This window comes from Apodemus sylvaticus, chromosome 10, assembly GCF_947179515.1.
Source record: "Apodemus sylvaticus chromosome 10, mApoSyl1.1, whole genome shotgun sequence".
NCBI classification, from domain to species: domain Eukaryota; kingdom Metazoa; phylum Chordata; class Mammalia; order Rodentia; family Muridae; genus Apodemus; species Apodemus sylvaticus.
The window spans coordinates 29,560,578-29,583,106 of NC_067481.1; positions in this window are offsets into that span (position 1 = coordinate 29,560,578).

Genomic DNA, 22,529 nt, shown 5'->3' on the forward strand with positions numbered 1-22,529 from the left:
ACACATAATTTCCAGCCAGACTGACCTATGTCAGATAACCCATCAGCCGGGGACCTGTGCGGAGTCTACCTCAAGTAGCTCAACCTTTCGGACCTTCTCTTTTGCCAACCATAAACTGGGGCTAGTGGTGGAGAACAGCCCAGCTCAAACATTGGTAATCACACAGGATAATGTTTGCACAGTGCCCAGTACAGAGTGGGGTGAATTCTTGTAGGCAGTATTTCTTATGCCGCCTCTGTTTGTGGCTTGATGGAGCTGTTCAGTTATTCGTGCCTCAACAAGGGATTGAGTTTTACAAAGCACAGTCTCCCCCCGCCCCCCCAGCTCCCCTTCAGAAGAAAATGTGAGGCCAGGAGTAGCCTTGAAGAATATTAACTAAGACATCTGCTTTCACAGCCTGTCTATACAGAGGCCTGCTTGGGCTCACGCCTGAGTTGGTATGCCAGTGGTGTGCCAAACTGCAGCTTTGTACAGGACAGAACCTTTCTTGCCAAAAGACTCTTCTTGGCTTTGTCTGAGCCACGCAGATCCCCAGACATCCTGCATGACAAAACATTCCCTCTGGTATGTGAGGCAGATGTAGCTCCTGGTACTTCATTTATAAAGATGGCCATTGAAAGCCTAAGCCTCGAGCCCTGGGCTTCCCCGGAGGGTGTTTCTTATATTTGTCTACACACAAACTAATGTGTTCCTGTTTAGCACTGTCCTTAGCGCATGGAGACATGGAAAGGCCGGGTGTTCCATGCGTGAACAGATGGAGTCCTCTCTGCACATCGCCTACAGTCCCGAAGTGCCCAACGGACTCAACTTTCATCACCTCTGTGTGAAAGGTAGAGAGTGGGGAGGCTCTTATCACACTCCTGTCTCCTCCAAATTGAATTTAAATGCGTCCTGGGTATTGGAGTCAGATACACACGACTTTGACATTTACTCGCCTGGAAGAGACACCCTGGTCTTTTGAAATCTCTGTCCTAGTCATCTTCAGAGCAGGAGGAGGAAAGTCGCTGCTTTGGAAGGTTGATAGAATGAGGCGCTGTAGCCTCGGCTCAGCATCTGTCCTGGACCAGCGTAGCCACTTGGCAATGTCCTTCCCTCCCTCCTTCCTGCTATTTTCTCGGAGGTCTGTTTAAAGGGTGAGTTAATTAGGCGTGATAATGCTAAGCTGTCTCAAACGGAATCATTGGAGACGGTCATCTGGAGTGACCACAGCAAGTCTCTAGGTCACTTGGAGGCAGTGCTTTAAGGGCGTGGCAACTGTCTGCATAAGCAAAGAAAGGCATAAAGGAAGGGGGCTTGTGAAGGCCCTAGGCCAGGTCTCAGGGTGGGCTTCCACTAGCTCACCTGGATACACCTTGTGCCCCTTCTCAGCTGGCAGTTTTTTGCAGTTGGTGGCTGCCTCAGGTAAGCCTTCTCTCCCAGTGTGCACGTGACATCCTCCAGTCACTGAGAGTCTCCGTGTGTGGGGTTGGCTTCTTCCTGAGTGGCTGAGGCCTGAGCAGCGCCAGGTGATTTTGACCTTGCTTTCCAGGTCACTTTGTCTGCCCTTAGCCTGAGAGTGGGTAAATGGGAGAAGCACGGAGTATGGCCTGTCACCCAGACAGGCCACGGCTTTAGGCTTAACACCTCCATGTGAGACTTTTCCACTTTTCAGTGCTGGCACTTGAATGCAGGGCCTGTGCATGCTAGGTTAGAGCGCTACTTGGAAGCTGCATGCTCAGAACTTCAGGTGTGATGACTTCACTTCTTCCGGAAGTACTGGGAGTTAAACTCAGGGCCTTGTGTGTGTGTGTGTGTGTGTGTGTGTGTGTGTGTTAGATTTTTGCACTGTAGAATAAGGAGTTAGACCAACCTTTGCTTCCCAACCTGTCTTCTGTCAAGTCCTGGGTTATGGGACGCCTCATGGATGGTTATGTGATGATGAGATAAGGGTAGGTAGCCATGGGTCAGGCAAGGAGAAAGATACTTATTTTAATTTTTGTTTAAAAACATGATGCTTCACACCAATGTGTTCTATCTTTGTGTGTGTGTGTGTGTGTGTGTGTGTGTGTATGTATGTAGGTGTGTGCCTGTCTGTCTCTGTGACTCTGTGTTCATGTGTGGGTTAGAGAACACTTTGCAAGAGTCTGTTTTCTCCTTCTGCTATGTGAGTCCTGGACTTAGGACTCAGGCCATCAGCTTGGCAGGATAGCGGCTCACTGAGCCATCTCAAGTATCTTGTGTTCTATCTTTGTGTGTGTATGTGTGTGTATGTGTGTGTGTGTTTGCTCACTGAGCCATCTCAAGTATCTTGTGTTCTATCTTTGTGTGTGTATGTGTGTGTGTTTGCTCACTGAGCCATCTCAAGTATCTTGTGTTCTATCTTTGTGTGTGTGTGTGTGTGTTTGCTCACTGAACCATCTCAAGTATCTTTTCACTGCAGGGCTTTGCTTCTCACAACATGAATCTTCAATATTTCCAAACTCACGATATCCCATTCCCCCCACCCAGAGTGTTCACTGAGATGTGAAAAATGACATCATCTGGTGGTTAAGGATACTGCTAGGATTGGAGCGGATGCCTTACATACAAGCCTTGCTTTGCTGCTTAGCATTGTGTTAGATAGAAATTGTTACCTCCACTCTCACTCAGAACACCATAAAGCATGTTGCATAGTAAGTGACCATATACATACTTGTGGTGGTTTGAATATGTTTGGCCCAGGGAATGGCACTGTTGGGAGGTATGGCCTTGTTGGAGTGGGTGTGGCCTTGTTGGAATAACTGTGTGACTTTGGGGGTGGGTTTGGAGACCTTCCTCCTGGCTGTCTGGAAGCCAGTCTTCTCCTGGCTGCCTTTCCATCAAGATGTAGAACTTTTATCTCCTTCTCCAGCCTGGATGCTGCCATGCTTCCTGCTATGAGGATAATGGACCGAAGCCCTGACACTGTCAGCTTGCCCCAGTGAATGTTGTCCTTTACAAGAGTTGCCTTGATCATGGTGTCTCTTCACAGCAATGGAAAGTCTAGCTGAGACAATGGTGTTTGAGAAACAAGGACTGTTGACTCTCTGGAAGCTCCTGTTGGTCTGGAATTGGGAGAGCTGATTTAGCTTCTCATTGCAGTGTCTCTCAGAAGGCCTTAGTGACTGAATGGCCAGGATTTGGTTTCATCTACAACTTCTATCAAGTCAGGGGCTGCTCCAGAGCCTACTAGAGCATCAGTGTAAAGCAGTTCCCTGGGGGATGTTGGTAGGACATTCTTTGTTATTTGCTATGTGGGCCCTTCCAGTTTCACACTCCATTAAGTCTAGGAAGAGAGAATTTGTTAGAAGATGAAAGCCACATTCTTACTTTTTTTAAAATTGAAAATACAAATATATTTACCATTATTAGTTTCTTGTTTCTGATGTGCTGTGTGCTCCTGAGCATTTCCTGCAGATTCTCTTCACACTTCCTATCTTGTTGAAGGAGTGCCGGTATTACAGATGTGCACCACTGCCGGTATTACAGATGTGCACCACTGCATGTGGTGCTGGGACTTGAACTTGGGTCCCAGGCTTGCTCGACAAATACTTTTACCCACCGAGCTCTTCTAAAAGCCACCTCTTATGCTGCTTAATCATTGTGACACAATGACAATGTGGCAACCTGTCACCTACTGTTCTGGCTGAAAGTGGTCACTTAGGTTCACACCCACAGGAAAGAGACTAGGGCGTAGCCACCAGGGCACAGCGGTCAGCTGTGATGTGCACATCGCTTCTCTTTTCTCATCTCTGACATTGTGATAACATCTTCTTATAAGGTTGTCATGATTAAAACGGCGTGTATCAAACAGTATCTGGCAAATGTTGGGCACTGTGTAAACATCTGCTCCTATGAATACCTGGGCCATCGGCTGGCTGAAGAAACGCCAGGAGAGGAGAGGAGAGGAGAGGAGAGGAGAGGGGAGGGGAGGGGAGGGGAGGGGAGGGGAGGGGAGGGGAGGGGAGGGGAGGGGAGGGGAGGGGAGGGGAGGGGAGGGGAGGGGAGGGGAGGGGAGGGGAGGGGAGGGGAGGGGAGGGGAGGGGAGAGGAGAGGAGAGGAGAGGAGAGGAGAGGAGAGGAGAGGAGAGGAGAGGAGAGGAGAGGAGAGGAGAGGAGAGGAGAGGAGAGGAGAGGAGAGAAGACTTGAGTTGCAGGGCCCCTGGCTCTGGGAGAGCTTGCCATGCTTCGGAATGCTGCGACGCAGAGTCCTTGGTCAAAGTCAGCGTTCTCCCAAGTCCAGATTTGGGAATATGTGCTGAGATGCAAAGCCTCAGAGCAGTCAGGCTGGGAGTGGGGGTGGGGGTGGGGTGGGGTGGGGGTTCTCGCTTCTCTCCATTCAGCTTCTATCTCCTTGTGTTCCTCTTCTCCTACCTTCCTTTCCTCCCCATAGTCGTTTGCTCAGTACAGTACCTGGAATGGCGCCAGGAGTGGTTAAATGCTTCCTAGTGATGCTAGATCAGGCTGATGGTGACAAGTAAGCGCACCTCGGAGGCCAAAGTGACCAAGACAATGAGGTGAATGGGGGGAAAGAAGAAAGGTCTTGAAAGTGAAAACCGGGACTTAGGAAAGACCACTTTGAAAAGCAATGATGTTTTAATTTTTTGTGGATCTAAGAGATTTGAGGGTGTTTTAATATACCTTCCTTACACCATGAAAAAAAACTTATTTATTTGTATGTGTCTGTCTGTCTGTCTGTCTGTGTGTCTATGTGTGGGTATGTGCCCATGAGTGAAGATGCCCTTGATGGCCAAAAGAAGGTGTCAGATCTCCGGGAGATGGCAATGCGGTATCTCTAAGTAGCTTGACCTAGGTGCTTGGAACTTGGGTCCCGTAAAAGAGCAAAAAGTGCTCTTAAACACGGAGCCATCTCTCCAGCCCTGTCCACTCCTTATATCTTAAAAACACTCTATTTCTTTTTTCCAACATAACTTTTCTTCATCGATGCATTCACTGCAGAAAGTCTTCCCCAGTTTGCTTCTCTGCAAATGGGTTGCCTGGTGTCTTCTTTTAAGCAAATTAAAATTGATTTGCTTTTTGACTTTCATGATGCCTCTTGAGTTAATAAAAACAGCCGACAGCTGCCTAGTGCTCTATATTTGCAAAGCACTTTCACAGACATTCAATTTCTCATTTGAATCTTGTAACAACTTGGTGAGAGTGAGCACCAAAGTTCTCTTCATTTCCGGGTGGCCAGCTCACTAGGTCAGCTGAAGTGAAGTGACCAGATAAGGGTCAGTGTGAGGACCTTCTCAGAGCATTGGAACCCAAGCTGAACGACCCCTGCTGTTACCCACAGGTGTTAGATATCAAGGGAAGATTATTCATGAATCGTGGCACTTGGATCCAGGCTATTGCATGTCTGCACCCAGTGCTGGCTGTCACTGTGGAAACAGTGACCATCTTCACTGTTGAAAGAGTTCTCAAGCTCTTCCTGCTGGGACACTCTGAGCCTTGAATGATAGCCTCAATTTCTTACTTGCCTTTTACAAAGGGCATAGGAATGATAGTAGTCAGGCAGTGGAAAGGGGATGGCTTCCTGGTTTTGCAGGGATGGTTTCTGATGTCTATTGACTTCTGTATCTTGTGCTGGCTCCTCAACAGAGCAGCCTGTGGGGCCAGCTATGGGGTAGCTTGTCTGAGGCACTCAGCTAGGTTCTGATCCTATGATGTTTTGAAAAGACCAGTGACCCAAGCTTCTCAATACCTCCCCCTGCTGAGAGAGGCCAGTCTTAAGCAGTTTTCTCTTGGAGACAGGATGGATTCAGAGACCTGATGGGGGCTGTTCTCTCATTTCTATGTCACTTTAGTTCTGGGGTTCTCAGGCAGGACTGATTTCCCAACTTTACTTACCAGTGGTTGAGGACCTTTGCCAATGTCTGAATTGTTACAACTCAGACAACTCAATTGGCAAGGAGGAAGGATTTCCATTGTCATCCCAAGGGTAGTAGACAGAGTTGCTGCTAACTGGCCTACAAGGAACAGGATATCCCCTGACCACAAAGATTTACTGGATACATGATCTCACTGTTGCTAAGACTGGGCAATCCTGCTGAACCTTTCTCTTTTAGGAGGTTGGATGGGTGTGGAGTTCCGATGGAAGAAGCCAGCTGGGTGTTGCCACTGTTGTTCCTTGCAGATACTAGAGATGGGCTTCTATTGATAAATAGGTCCTTGTCTTTGAGTACATCATCACTCTCCTCTGCCTCCTCCCCATTCATCCAGCTTGTTTTAATTCTATTTTAAGTGAGCACAGGAACATCTTCCCCACAGGTCCTATGTCTGGCCTGCTCTTGGCTATATTCTCATAGCTCTGGTCGGGAATTCATGTGCTACTGTTTGGAGAAAGTCATATATTTTTTTACAGCAACATAACCCATTTTACCTTTATAGTAATTGTTTTGGAATAAGAAGTAATCATCCAGGACTGACCAACTTGCTTTACTAAGCGCCCCTTTCTCACTCCTGGCAAATTGCTTTGAGAATTGAACAAAGCTCGGCTCAATCATGCAGGATATCCATTCCAAAGGATGCCTGGGAAGTAAATCTCTGCTAAGCCAGCCCCAGTCATGCCTCCTTCACGGGGGTTTTCTTAGGGATCAAATGGTGAGCGCGTGCTCGATTCCACCTGTTCCTTGCCTTGGGGGTGGTTGCCTTAACCCAGAGCTTAACCAGGGTATTTGTGATGCTCTCGGGACTTCGAGGAACACGCCTAACGATAGCTAGACCGTCATATTAAAGAGCTTTTTGCTCCCTGGGGTTGATGTTGGAGTTGGTGCTTGCCTGGTTGATGCTGAGCCTAATTTATGGGAGCCTCTCCCTGATGCACGTTCTGTGGAATGCTAAGTAGATGCTGATTGAAAAGGTGGTCGAATAAGCTGGGGGACTCCTGTTCTTTACTGCAGGACTTTTCAAGGTTTTGACATTGTTAATGAGCTGTGTAAACTGCCAAGAGGAGGCTCTGGCGTGCCTCAGATTTGCTTTTATGAAGCAGCTCCCAGGGGCGGTGCTCTAGTGCAAAGGGCATCAGACTACTGGAAAACGGGAGTCAGAACGCTTCTCCCCTCCCCCCTTTGCCCCTTTCTGCCTTTTCTCCTCTGTTCCTTGCTTTCTCCTCCCTCTCCTTTCCCTCTCTCCTCTTGATTGATGTGACCTTTCCGTTGATGTGACCCTGTAGCTCTGTTCCGTGGAGTTTCCACTTTCCATTCATGAAATGGGCTTTTGAGAGGCAGTAGGATTTGAGGGGGAGACTGGATCTCTCATGTCTAGGACTTGGAAGCGTTGCTTTCTATCCGCAAAGGGGCTTTTGTCCACTCCTCTTCCCTGAACTAACTCCCCTATGCCTCTTTTAGAGCTCTATTTGAACCTCACATCTTTAAAGGGACATTGCCCTTGTTTGGCCCCGAGGGACCACATCTCAGCTCAGGAACTTATTTGTTACATGAATCCACCAGTTCCATTTTCATGGAGAGCCCAAGAGGATGTTTATATGTGCCTTTGTGTGTGTTCCTGATATCTGCATTAGGAGAGGTTAACAGAACCATTCACCCTGGCTGGAGCTGTGGTCCTCCCCATGCAGTGTGGAGCTCCACCTCCATGCAGCCCCTGTCCCTTTCCCTCACATAGGGAAGTGCTTCAGGGTCAGGATCAGTAGCTCAGGTTACAAGTCAAATATATTCCCAAGGCCTGTGGTCTGCGATGATGCTGATCTCTTGAGTAAGTTGTTTCTATTTCTATGACATATTACAAAGGCTATTATAGAAGCTGCCACCACCCTGGCTGTTAATTATGTGATTACAAGTCAAAATGAATGAGTGTAACATGAGCTAACATCCCTGAAGCACCTTCAGGTTTTTTTTTTGAATCAAGGCTCAGAGCAGCCCTGGTAGCCTGCTGCTGTCTCCGGGTGATGCTAAGTCACAGCCTTCTAGCCATCGTCCTTGTATCCATTCAGCAGATGTTGATGGAGTCTGGCCTTGAGCTAGGCTCCCATCTGTGCTGGGTGCCAGGGATACAGAGTGAATAAGACAGGGGCTATACGCCAGGGAACCATCCTTTGTTCCCCAATTAGAAACTGTGCAGGTGCATATAAGAAAGTGCAGAAATAGACTCACATTTTCTGAGTCTATTCCCTTTCTGTAGCTGTAACCATTGCTTTCAGGGAGCGTCCATTTGACCTCATGACATCATCTTGTCATCTTTAAAGGTATTAGGTCTCACTCATAGCTAACCTGGGATATGCAGAGACTGTGGGACACGGGGTGGACATGCCTGCAAGTTCTTCTGGGTCTCCTCCAGCTCTTTAGCAGGTGAAGGACTTTTGGGAGAATCTATCTCTTCTTTTCTCCAGGGTTCCCCATGGCTGCAGAAGGGTTGCTCCAATGTCTCCTGCTCAGAGAAGTGCTGTGGTATACACACTTCAGCTCATTCTGTTTCCCACTTATTTCCTCCTCACCAGAGGACTGGTCTAGTTGTTTTGTTCTTGTGAGCTGTTGCTATGGGTGGGATAACTGTCTCCTAGAAGCCCCACGTGTTAAAGGCTTGTCACTGTTGAGAGATGGTGGAGCCTTTAGGAAATGTGGTCTAAGCAAAAGGAAGTCAGGACACTGCAGGTGTCCCCTCAAAGGAACTAGTGAGACTCTGGCTTCTCCCCCTCCTCTCTCTCTCTGCTTCCAATCATCATGAGGTAAGTAGCGCACTCTTCCACGTGAGGCCACATGGTGTACTTTAGTGTCATAGGTCCCAAAGCCACAGGCTGACAGCCTGTGGTCTGAAACTTTTGAAATAGAGCCAAAATTAACAGTTCCTCTTTGTAGGTTGATTGGCTTAGCAACAGAAAGCTAACACAGCAGGATTCTTGATGCTTTGGTGGGATTCTCTCTCTCTCTCCCCTCCCATATATATGGGGATGCTACTTCATGTACACACACACACACACACACACACACACACACACACTAGTTTTTTTTTACCCCTGGACTCCAAAGAACTGCCTTGTACACCATGCTTGACCATGCAGCACTTCCTGGTCCTGTGGGTTCTATGGGTGGGATTTGGTGAAGGGGTGAATTAGCCTTTAGGCATCTCTTTCTTCTTTTAGCTATAGGTCAAACTCTATTAGTGATTGCAGCTTTGTCAGGGGGTCCTACTTTCTGGGGATAATTGGGTATAAAACTGGCTGTTAATCAATGCTGTCTTCTAATTTTCATTGTGTTTGCTGTGGGCTGATCAGTCAGAACAGAAGGGAAATTGCTTAGTATTCTGACTGTAAGCTCACATCAACATTTTAGCTCCAAGGTGGAGTGGGTGAGGGGCTTGCTCCCATGATAGGGACTTGTGGGAGATGCGGAACTTTGAGTCTGGGCATCTTGCCTCTTGGTCTGGTGCCCTTCTTCCTCATTGATCTCTTTTCCTCAAGTGGGCAGAATTCACCAGTTAGAACAATGCCTCTTACAAGAAGATATGGCTGGATGAACACAATGATAAAGACACCAGCTTCTTGATCCAGGATGAAGAGAATGTTTACGTATGTATGTGTGTGTGTGTGTGTGTGTGTGTGTGTGTGTGTGTGTGTGTGTGTGTGGGGGGAGGTAGTGGAGGCCAGGGAGCAACCTTGGGTGGTGTTTTAAATTTTTTTATTGATTCCTTGTAAATTTTACATTATGCACCCCAATTCCACCCATTTCCTTGTCCCTCCATATCCACCCTCCACCCTTGCAACCTCCCCACCCTAAAACCAAAACTAACAAGCAAAAAATAATTAAAAAAATCTTAAAAACAGTCTTGATGTGGAAGCTCTAATATGTCACAGTGTGTCACACAATATACCTTTTGGCCAAGCTTTTTTTTAAATTATTATTTTGTCTATTTACACCGCAAATGTTGCCCCCCTTGTGCAGAGGAGTCCTTCCCTCCTTCTCTTTGTCTCTGAGAGAGTGCCCTCCTCCCCTATCTTTCTTTCTTTTTTTTTTATTGATATATTTTTAATTTACATTTCAAATGATTTCCCCTTTTCTGGGTCCCCACTCCCCGCAAGTCCCATAAGCCCTCTTCCCTCCCCCTGTTCCTCCATCTACCCCTTTCCGCTTCCCTGTTTTGGAATTCCCCTATACTCTCGCACTGAGTCTTTCCAGAACCAGGGGCCACTCCTCCATTCTTTTTGGACATCATTTAATTTGTGGATTATGTCTTAGGTATTCAAAGTTTCTAGGCTAATATCCACTTATCAGTGAGTGCATACCATGATTGATCTTTTGAGACTGAGTTTCCTCACAGTATGATGTTCTCCAGCTCCATCCATTTGTCTAAGAATTTCATGAATTCATTGTTTCTAATGGCTGAATAGTACTCCATTGTGTAAATATACCACATTTTTTGTTTCCACTCCTCCATTGAAGGACACCTGGTGGCCATATTCGCTGCTTGCCGGGACAGAAAAGAATCACTAGGTACTGTATAACCCTGAGCTTTAGATCTCTGGTGGTGCATACCGCCAGGGGTCTGCCTGCACTCCCCTATCTTTCCACCCTGGGGCATCAAGTTTCGACAGGATTAGGCGCATCTTCTCCCACTGAGGTCAGACAAGCCAGTCCTCTGATACTTGCGCCAGGAGCTTCAGACTGGTCTGTGCATGCTCTTTGGTTGACAGCTCAGTCTCTGGGAGCTCCCAGGGGTCTGGGTTAGTTGACACTGCTGATCTTCCTGTGGGGTTGCCATCCCGTTCACTTCCTTCAACCCTTCCCCTAACTCTACCATAGGCATCCCAGACCTCAGTCCAGTGCTCATCTGTGAGTATCAGTATCAGTATCCGTCTCAGTCAGCTGCTGGATAGAGTCTCTCAGAGGACGGTCATGCTAGGCTCCCGTCTGCAAGTCCGACATAGCATCAGTAACAGTGTCAGGGATTGGTGCTTGCCCATGGGATGGATCCCAAGTTGGGCCAGTCCCTGGTTAGCCATTCCTTCAGTCTCTGCTCCATTTTTATTCCTGCATTTCTTTTAGTCAGGAGCAATTTTGGGTGGAAAGTGTTGTAGGTGGATTGGTGCCCCCAACTCTCCAGGTCCTGTCTGGTTACTGGAGGTGGTCTCTTCAGGTTTCATAGCTCCTCTGTTAGGCATTTTGGCTAAGGTCACCCACACTGAGTCCTGGGAGCCTCCCCGATCCCAGGTTTCTGGTATTTCCTAGAGATCCCCTCCCTCCACCCCAGCAGCTACACTATATCCATTCATTCTCCTGGCCTTTTGGCCTCTCTCCTGTCTTCCCCATATCAGACCAGGCCCCTCTATTTCCTTCCTCCTCCCCCTCTTCCATCCAGGTCCCTCTCTCCCTCTGCTCCCCTGCTGTTTTAGCCCCCTTTTAAGTGGGATTTAAGCATTCTCACTTCGGACTTTCTGCTAGTTTAACTCCTTTGCCCAAACAGCTTTACATGCACGTGTTCATTGCAATGAGTAGTTGATCTGGTTTAAGACCTCTGGCTTCTGCTACACTATCAACACTGGCTCCTCATCAGGGCTCCTCTCGGATATACTGCTATTGCCCTGTGTCATGGAGAACCTATGGCTTTGGATCTGCAGGGCTGGCCCTGTCACATGCTCCAGCAGTTCATAGATGGGGGAGATATTGGGGTGGGCCAACTCAGAGCCCTGGACCTGAACCTGTGTGGTAGCTGAATTGTTCAGCCTTACAGCTCTCCTATGTCTACACATCAGGGCCAGCTCACCCATGCTGTCCAGTGAGGGGCAGGGCTAGCTCTCCTGCCCTTATGCCCTGGAGGCCAGCTCACTCTCACCCATATCACCACAGCCAGCTCTACTGTGCTGCCCAGACAAGGTTTGGGGCCTGTACTTCCTAGATAGAGGTGCAGCTGGTGAGGGGTGGGGCCAGTCCCCTGTCTGCTTGCCAGGGGTAGGGGTTGGGGGAGCATCTCTCCCTGGCCTTTTTAATGTTGGTTCTGGTGATTGGATTCAGATCCCCATGAGTGCAAGGAAAGCACTTTACTGACTGAGTCATCTTCTTAGCCTCTTCCCGCACATAAAATCTCTTTACACTTCCCCCCTCCCCCCTTCATCTGGAGAGCTGGCATGCTGCTTCACTCCCGGGGTAATTACTCACTGAATGCTACCTGTTTTCATCTCATACCAAATGAAAACAATCAAAAAAACCAAAGCCCCAAACTTCAAGAACGAATAATCTGCCCCCAGAGGAGGACAACAGAATCCAATGGACATGCAGCACTGGCCAAGGTCCTACGGAGCACTGCGCCAGCGTTTGAGACGTGGCAATTCCCATCTGGAACCCACCTGGTTGTGGTAACTTTTCCCTGCTGACTCCATAGCTCAGGCTGAATGCTCTCAATCTATACGTCCGGAACGCCCCAGGCGCTGGTATCTATAAATAGGGAGGCAGCCGTAAATGAGAGCTCATTAAGCTCTTACTGACTGCTGAAAAGTAAGTTAGAAAAAAATAAACAGAGCTGAACATTTGTGTAAACCTCAATCTTTTTGATGTTTTTTCAATTAGGAAAGCCATTTTTCATGAGAAAAATTAATGGCTGTCATGTGCCACCTGGCTAGAGAGCCAAGTGACACATTTGCTTTAATGACCACTGTCACATCGCTGGATTCAGTTGTAAGCCATCTGGGCTGGGAGGAGGTGGTGAAGAGACTGGGCTCTTTGGGGGAGGAGGTGGGGCTCTGTCATATGCCAGGCACTGTGCTAGGCTTACAACGCGCGTTATCCCTTGATTCCTCTGTGGGGCTATGATTACTCTCATTTGGTAGATGAGGCTCAGAGAAATGAAGAGGCTTCCCCAAAGTCATACAAGAGATGCACAGGAAAGGCAATTCTCTTTATTATGATTACTTCCCCAAACCACTCTCTGCAGAGGGAGAAAGACTTGGTGGGAAGGTGGGAATTGTCTGAAAACCTCTGACAGGCAGCTTCTAACCGAGGTGGGTCTGGAAGGACATGGTAGGGGTTCAAGTGGGCAGATTCCAGCAAGAGACACCCTGGCCTAGGGTTGCTTGGGATTCTGTAGGTGGAGATCTTTCTTGGGATAACAGAGCATCTGTCATTAAGGTAAAGTTTGGAGCCGGGCTTCAGGCTCAGAGTCTGCCAGCATAAGTAGGAAAACCCAAAGACCCATGTTAGGAGGTATTTCGCAAATACTCAGTAAGACCACTGGGCTGTTCCTAAGAATAAGAAATTAGAAGCAGACACCAGCGCAAAGACCACCTCTGAAGCTGGAACAACTCCGCTGGGGTGGGAATAGCAGCCAGGCGGGCAGATGTATAGTCTGCAGTTGCAGTCCTCAGCTGCCTTCATGTTGGAAGGTCAAAGAAAGATCAGAGCCGCCTAAGGTTTCAGCTCTGGGCAGAACCAGACCAAGGCACAGAGTTAAGAACCGGGCAGGGTCTGGCAGCTCAGTGCCAATCTTATTATTTGTGGCACACACTCCTTCATGATCTTCTTTAATCTCAAAACAATATCCAAAGGTAGGCACTGCTATCTGCTTTGGGAGATGAGGAGGTGGGTGTTCAAGGGCACACCTGAGCTCCTTCCTAGACTAAAGGTGGAATTACTGGATCCTACTGTCATAGCTGATCCTCCTTTGGGTAGTGTTTAACTGGACAAGAGAAGTTCTTTTCTTTTCTTTCTTTTTTGATTTTTTTTTTTTTTTTTTAAGACAGGGTTTCTCCGTATAGCCCTGACTGTCCTGGAACTCACTCTGTAGACCAGGCTGGCCTCGAACTCAGAAATCTGCCTGCCTCTGCCTTTCAGAGTGCTGGGATTGCAGGCATGCGCTAGCACCATCCAGCTTGGACAAGAGAAGTTAAAAGAACCACCAAACCACCCCTAATCCCTAAGTGCACTTCTCTAAGTTGTAGCAATTGGTCCCCAGGACCCAAGCCATGGGGACCCTCAGTGTAAAGGAGGAGGGTAATGAACAGCTCTGCCTCGGGCAGGCAGGGCAGGGGCTCTGTGACATAGGCAGAATTTGTTGTAGCCCCTGGCTTCTTGAGTTTTGCTGATTGGTTTGAACTTTACCTTGAACCTGGGAGTAGGCAGGTGCTGAGGTTTCTCGTAGGTCTCCCTTTTCTTTCTATTCCCTCTCCTCTTTCTCCTTACTGAAGCTCATAATTATTCTCTTGGCCCTTCTGTACGTGGGTGACTGCTAGGCTCAGTCTTCCGGCAGCTCGGACCCTCTTCCCTGCACACCCCCGTAGGCTCTCAGGAGCCATGCTCTTTTTCCTGGCTGTGCTTGCTCAAGGGCTGACCTCATGGCTGACAGTTGAAGCCAGTCTCTCTACCTCTGTCACCTCTCTCCTTGCAGCATTCTTGGTTACCAGTTCATCTGCCCACTGATTAGTCTACTTCTCTGTCTACCCATCTATACCTTCATGAACACGTCTCTGAGTTGGTAAAGTTGCTGATGCTTTGCTAAAGATGACACCCCCACCCCCGCAGGCCACCCCTCCTTTGCTGCAGCTATAGAAAGCAGGGAGAGAGAAACAGAAGGTGACCATGTCATCAGGCTTAAACCCCGTTTTCCTTCCTCCCTCTGAAGCGGTGTGTTCTTTGTGGGGGGAGACAGAGAAGGAAAGTCAGGGTCATGTGATGGACTTTGTATCTAGAAGTCAAGCTTCTACCAACGGAGGAAGAAAGATGACCACCCGAGGTGATGGCTCCTGTCATTGCCCTCTCCTGATATTCACAAGGCAGATTCCTGGGTCTTGGGCATTGGATGCCTGAAACAGGACAGATAAGTAACCCACACTCTACTCCAGAACTAATTTCTCAGAGAGGGAAGATGGATCTTGGTGTCTTGTCTGATTCTGTGAGCCTAGCTTTGTACCTAATTCTTTTGGCTATTAGAATCATTGGGAGTTTTTTTTTTAAATTTAATTATATATAATTTTTACTTATTCATTTTATATCCCTATCACTGCCCACCCTCTGATCAGTACCTCCCACAGTCCTTCCCCTATTCCCCTCCCCTTCTCTGCTGAGCATAGGATTACAGGCCTGTGGATTTAAAAAAAAGTGTGTGTTTGTGTGTGTGTGTGTTCAAGTGTGTGCAAGTGCACATGTGCCTATGGAGGCTTCTCAACCAATTCTTGTCCTAAAAAATAAAATAAATAAAATAAAAAGGGATTCTTAGGTAGAAGGAACAGATGACCAAAGGCGTGGACCTATCCCGAGGAGGAGTGGTGGTCAGGCACTTAGGTGCTATGCTGGGAGCCCTAGACTCCCTCCTCAGATAGAGTGCCTCAGGAGTGCGTTAGCGCAGAAACCAGTCAAGGCTGGCTTTGTTTTAGAAGGGTTAGTCACTTCAAAGAAAGACTTGAAGAAAATCAAATTGAATAGAAGTTATTTGATCAAAGAACTACTCATGAATTGGACAGCACTCAGAACCAGAAGCAACTCAGAACTCAGCCCAGCAGTGTGCGCACAAAGAGCTTTTATGAGCGGAAGTACATTAGAGAGTGAATTGGATTGGCTACGATAGGCCTCGTCTGAGCAATTGGCTGTCAGCGACTGGCTAAAGCTCGGCTGTTTGTAATTGACTGAAACTTGTCTATTTGTTGCAAGTCAGGTACTGGGATTCATTTTGTTTGTGTCCGACGGCGGGTCATGGTTTGTTACATTAGAAGGACTCAGGCTAATGACCTATTTATTTAAGTTCGGACTTTGGAGGATGCACTGACAACAGCTTGTAGAGAAGAGAGAGGGAATCGCTCTCTCATCCACTCTTGCACTGTGTGCTTCCTGGATATCTCCGATGATGGTTTTGAAGGATGGCTATTCCTTGGGAAAATTGGGTTGCCTTTTTAGAGTCAAGGGACCAACTGAGCAACCGACTGGCCCAACAGCCATCCTACCTACTGACTCCCCTCAGTTTTCTGAGGGCTCTAGATGGCCAAGGGCCTATGATACTTCCTGCTTATTATAGGATGTAGACATTCTTTTTTTTTTTTTTTTTTGGCTTTTGGTTTTTGGTTTTTTGGATTTGGTTTTTCAAGACAGGGTTTCTCTGTGTAGCCCTGGCTGTCCTGGAACTCACTCTGTAGACCAGGCTGGCCTTGAACTCAGAAATCCTCCTGCCTCTGCCTCCCAGAGTGCTGGGATTACAGGCATGCGCAACTACTGCCCGGCTGGATGTAGACATTCTAAAGCAAACTTCAGACTTCTTACTTTTGGTCTGACACTGCTTAGCTAGAGTAAATGAGGGTTGGGGCTAGATGTGAAATTTTCTTGAAGGGGTTTGGAAGTAACAAACAAGTGGCTACACTGCCTCATGTTTGCTGGGAGGGCTCCATGAAACTTTGGTCTAATTTCTGAAACTGGAATCGAAACGCCAGCTCAGGTGCATACCCGCTGAATGCCTCTGGGTAAGAGTCTGTCTTCCTAAGTCTCAGTTTACCTAACTGCAAAATGAGGATGGTTAACACCTACCTAGAAGATGAGGTCACAAGCCCATTTGAGGTACTTCCTGTGAGCATGGCCAAGGGAGGAAGTGATTTCTTGTGGACCTTAATGTCTGTTGGTAGTAGCAGGAATTCTCCCTGACTGGCTTCTTAGTGTGGGCATCTGCTGGGAGTGGCTCTCTAGATCTGGCCTTTCCACTCTACCTACTGTTGGCCATTTTCTTTGGTATGTGTGATTCAGTATCTACAGATGACGGAGGAGAGAAAGGAGCTGGGGTGGTGTGATGTGAAAGCCAGCACTGTCTCCCAGAGAGTGATCTGTCCTCAGCAGGATGAGGTTTTCTTCTTGTTCAGTTCCTCTCTGGTTGGTGGTCGATGTCCTCATTGTTCCTGAGTGGGGACTGTGAGAACTGTCACAGCTGAAGGTGGCCTCCTTGGCAACGTTCTGGTGGCAAGGGAAAAACAGACAGATGGTCAGAACCATTCAGGAAGACACTCTGCTGATCACCTGGGAATCCAGACGATCCTCCCATGCAATCCTGTATCACTATAACTATTGATTCCTTCTTCCTGTTCTTCTCACAAATGCTTTTGAAAAACGTAGCACGCCTAGTTAAACATCCTCTGTCTAACCGTCCCATTCATCACCACAGTGTGAACACACATGGGGATGGATGTACATGGGGAACAAAGGGTTCTCGTGGGCACTATGCGTCTTTACAGATGAATTTGTCCTCATGACATCCCAAGAAGAGTGGCTCGGGCTGGAGAGATGGCTCAGCAGTTAAGAGCACTGACTGCCCTTCCGAAGGTCCTGAGTTCAAATCCCAGCAACCACATGGTGGCTCACGACCATCCATAATAAGATCTGATGCCCTTTTCTGGTGTGTCTGAAGATAGCTACAGTGTACTTAGATATAACAATAAACAAATCTTAAAAAAAAGGAGAGTGGTTTATTCTGTACTACTGTTGTCTGTAGTTAGCCTGCATTGTTCTCTCTCTCTTCTCTCTCTGTTTCTAAGATTAAAAAACCCAGATACATGGGTTTTACCTTGTCTCAGATGAGGCAGGAAATGAAGCACGTGAAGGAGGCCTACTGCCGAGCCACCAGCACCAACGTTGCCTCTCGGCTTGTGGGTGTCACAGAGAGACTTGCACCCTGCTATCGGAGTGACTAAGCCCTTGTGCTGACTGGCTCAGACTTCCCGTATTTGGGATGATTTGTGGCTGATTTAAAGTTTTCAGGGGTGTTTTAATTTTTAAACAACTTACATGCATCATTTTCATAATGAAATAAAAGTGTTATTTGCACATAACCCCTGAAGCATATAATTTGTACCATGCAAAACATCGAGCAGGAACTTCTAATTACTTTATTTTTTGGCGGGCAAAGGAAAGAGCTCTGAGATGCAGTGGAAGGGAGTAGTTAGACTTGGGCCATCATCTCCTGGCACACTTCAGAGGCCAGTCATTTGTTGGAGTCTTTCTGATGTCTTCTCATAATACTTGTGATGGGTTGTGGAGTTCGAGCTTTCTTACTGGAGATTCCCGCTGCTTTGTCCCATCTCTGCCACAAGATGGCAATCACACCACAATGATCAGCCTGCGCCCTCCAAGAGTAACATCAAGCTCCTCTCCCAAATTCAGAGAAGGTTCTCCACTGCTTCAGGGGAAGAAGGGGTTTTTAGGGTACCCCCTAAACCTACATGGCCTCTGGATTCAAAGTTTAGGCAGTTGGACTGTCACATTTGGACGCATGACTCTTCTTAGAGTAGGGTAGCATTGCCCATATTTCTTCCTGAAGGAAGACACACAGAAACAAAATAGTGCCGAAGTTTCCAAGGAAATAATGAGTGCCACAGTGCCTGGGCAATGCGTTATCTGTGATCTCTGAAGTTCTTTATCCTGTGGCTTGTGTAGATTTGTTTTGCTGCATGGGGAAAAAATATGATATTGGCTTTCCAGGCACAAAGGCCAAGGTGAATCTAGGATGGGTACCTGGCAGCTTTCCTTGGGGGGCATTGCTGGGTGAGTTGCTGGGTAGGACAGCTGTAATGGAGGCCTGGTGTTTGGATTGAACTTCTAGGGAAGAAGGTCAGTCAAGAATAAGGCCTGGGCTGGCTGTTGTGGTGAAACTGGGTAGGTGAAAGATGAATGGGGTGGAACACCAGGGTTCCCTGACTGCATTTCCATGCTCCTCCCCCCATGGTGCTCAGTGGGGGAGTGAGGGAGGGACTTCTGTGTCAGTTATCTCAGTCTGCTGGAATAGATGAAGTATCAACTGCAGTGGTAGAACACCATAGTCCATTTGTTTCTTTTCTAATACTTGTACTGGATGATCTGACACAGCAGGAAGGAAGCTCTTTTCCAAAGAACAACTAACTTATGAACAATGCTTTAGAGTCTCCTCTATTTTTTTTTTTAAACTCACAGATTGGGAGAACCCTGAGAGAGAACACAGATGTATAAGCACACACGTGAGGTTTGTTGAGCAAGGCCCACTCTCTGTCCCTCTGGCCAGAGAAGAGTGGCATGGCCTCACCTAACTGCAAAGGAGGCTGGGAAATGTGGTTTGGTATGTGGCTAGGAGAATAAGAAAATAGCCTTTGTGTAACGACTACAGAGTCTCTGTTTCTAGACTCATCATTTAAGCCAACGATGGGGCTTGTCCTGAAGAAATAATCAGATTTGCTTGTACATCTGTATTCATGCACAAAGGTCTTCATTGCTGTGGTTACAAAAGCCAATATTTAGAATAAGTTATTTAGTGATCATGGATTAAAGACTGTATGGTCTATTTGCACAAAGGCATACTATACAGCTACCAAAAGTTGTGTGGTAAAAGAGTGTTTTGGCTCCACTGTCATCATGTGCCTTCATAAGTCACTATTGTTGCTTAATTAAGTCATCACTGGAGTTTATTAAGTCACCATGGTGTTTTATTAAGTCACCACAGTGCTCTATTGAGTCATCGTTCTTGTTTTATTAAGTCATGCTTTATTAAATCTCTGTGATGCTTTCTGAAGTCACCACTGTGCTTTATTGAGTTATCATTGTCTTTTATTAAGTCATCATGGCACTTTAGTGAGTCACTGTGATGCTTTATTAAGTTACCATGGTGTTTTATTAAGTCATGATTGTACTTTATTAAGGCATCTAGTATTTTTATTATTTATTAAGGTGATATATTAATTGTAATCACAGGCACTTCCAGGGTTTATGTGAACCAAGAAAAAAAAAGAACACAAAGGCATTATCTATTTTCATTTAAATATTCTACCACCTAGGATCATGCACAACACATTTATTTTGAATATAACCCCATGAAATACTCTCTGTATTTCTAGGAGCACATTTCCCCAAAAGCAAAGTCTGTGATTGAATTATACTGCAGGCTTTGTTGGTGACTGTTTAATTCACGTCTTATCTCCCTGGCTCAGTGTCTGACTCCTGCTCTGAACCACAGCATCGCAGGGCAAGGGCTGTGTCAGGCATCTTTACCTGTTCCATACACAGTGTAGAATCCAGAGTAGGAACTTGGTAAATATTTATTAAGTCAAGTTGAATTGGGTCCAGTAATGTCAACTGTAAAAACAAGAATGAGAAAAGCAAGGAACACACACACACACACACACACCACACGCGCACACACAGAGATGATGGCTTCTGTGTGAGAAGTTCACAGAGGCCATTCAAAAGACTGTAAGAGAACATCTCCGCACAATAGGATCGTCATGCTCGTTTATTCAAAATTTCCTCAATCTTCCATTTCTTCTACAGTGGATCATTTGCATAATCATTTGCAGCTATCTTGTGTATTCAAGATTAAAAGAAAAAGTCATACTTAAGGGAGGATACTGTAGGGACTAGAAAATGATTCTGATCCTGTGCCTTGGGGAATGAATTTGAGAAAAGGGGCGGTCCCTGGTAGTGATGGACAGAACGGACCAGATGCTGCGCTCAGACCCTTGTCTGAGATTGGGGACAGACTGGATGTAGGGGCTTCAGGGGTCTAGCAGGGAGGGTTTCTGACAATGCTCACAGGATGTAAACAGGTCTCTTCTTACCGACAGGTGTAGGGTAGCCATTCCCTCTAAATGAAAACATTTCTTCTGAAGGAAGGAGGGTGGTTCCTAAGATACAAGAAGCTGGTGGTGCATACCTTTAATCCCAGCGCTAGGGGGGCAAAGGCAGGCAGATCTCTATTAGATTAAGGCCAATCTAGTCTACAATAGCAAGGTCCAAGACAGCTAAGGCTACATAGTAAGACTCTGTCTCGAAATATACACATAGCACCCACACACTTATGCACACCATCACTACTATTACCACCACCACCACCACCACCACCACCACCACCACCACCACCACCACCCCCAACAACAACAACAACAGCAATAGCTCAAATGAACAAAAAAGATACAAGAAGCTCAGAAAGTTACTAGCCCCATGAGGCCTTTCCCCTAAGGCATAGCAGCAGTGAGCAATTGCGGGGGCAAAGAGGAGACTCCTTAGTTGACCTGCTTGTGAGCCAGGCTGGGGGGCATTCAGAGATGTAGGTGGTTTTTTATTAGAAGGACTGAGTTTTTGGCTGATTCTACAGCAACAATCATTTCTGCTCCTGAGAGTAACCCTTTCCCCATGTTTACCAAGTTATACTTGGCTGGAGTAACTTCTTTGCCTAGTTGATGTTGGTATTCTATTTGGGGAGACAGGATAGCTACAGCACAGGGTGGGCAAGAGACTCTGTAATTCTTCTGGGAGCTCCTCTACCCTTCTCTAAGACTTGGCATTCCTAAACTGTAAGACACTGGTTAACTTTAAATTTTAGATGAACAACATGTAATAATTTTAGGACAGCTGGGTCACAGAGCCTGCACTGTAACACTAGCACAGGGAAAGGCTTGGCTTTGGTGAAGTTCTTAATGACTAATGGAGCTCCATAGGCCTGACCATAGTGCTCTCCTACCCAGGGCTGTTCTGCCAATCTTAGAATGGTTTCTCCTGGAGAAGCCTGCCCAGGGTGGACCAGACCCTTCTTCAAATTCATGTAGGTGGCTCATCAGGGCCTTTCTGTCCTTCCTGGATGGGATCCTACTTTTCTGGCTAACTCTGTTCTCTCTATGCTCTCCCTCAAGGCTTGCCCTGTCCTGTTCTGTTCTGTTTTTGAGGTTGTATTTTACACTGTAGCCAAAGTTGGTCTAGGGCTTGCTATGTAGCCTAGGCTGGCCTCACACTCATGACGACCCTCTTGTCCCAGCCTCCTGAGTGCTGGAACTACAGGCATGTGCCACCACAGCCGACTTCTAGGCTTGTCTCTCCTCAGGCCCTCAACAAGGCCATCGGTCCCCAGCCTCTTCCTGGTAATACATTTTCTAGACATTAAAAAAAATGTGCGAAAGCCATTCTGCCTTGAGTTGGGGCTGAGTAGAGGCATAGCAAGCGATCTGGGGAGGAAAAAAGGATCGTGGAGCAGGAAGGAAGAGGCAATGGAGTCTGGGAAGCTAGGGGTGGAGGGCCAGCTGCCCCTCAGGGTAGGAGGCAGAAGTGCTTAAGTCCACAGGCAAACAGAAGTGGAGAACAGGATTATCTTCCCAGGGAACGAGGCAAACAGGTTCAGAACAGAACACAAAGGGCTGACATTGGTTCCAGCAGATGACACCGTTGATAGTCACAGAATGAGCCTGCCTGCAGGAGCTGCCAGGAGCCCAGTGTAATCAGAGGGAGTTCTGTTCTCTCAGCCTCTGCCTCTTCCATTTGTCAAATGCTTCTTCTGTGCAGCTTGTTGGTTTTGAAAAGCACGTTTCACTGAAGGTTGCTGAATAAATCATTCTCGAATATGGAATTTTCCAGTTTTCAAAACATTAGGTAGAATCAAATGATATGGCCAACACCTCACTGCTTTGGGCTTATAAAACAGGAATATGGCACACACACTGAGAGACCAGGTATGCAAACACATCGTGCTGTATGCAGACACTTATAAGGGGCTGGTGACCTGGCTTACTGTGCCAGCCTGTGCTCAGCAGCTGTGGCTGAGCTGGCTCGAGAGAATTTCTCTCAGGATTTTAAACACCAAACTGAAGAAGTTCCCACTGTCTCCTTC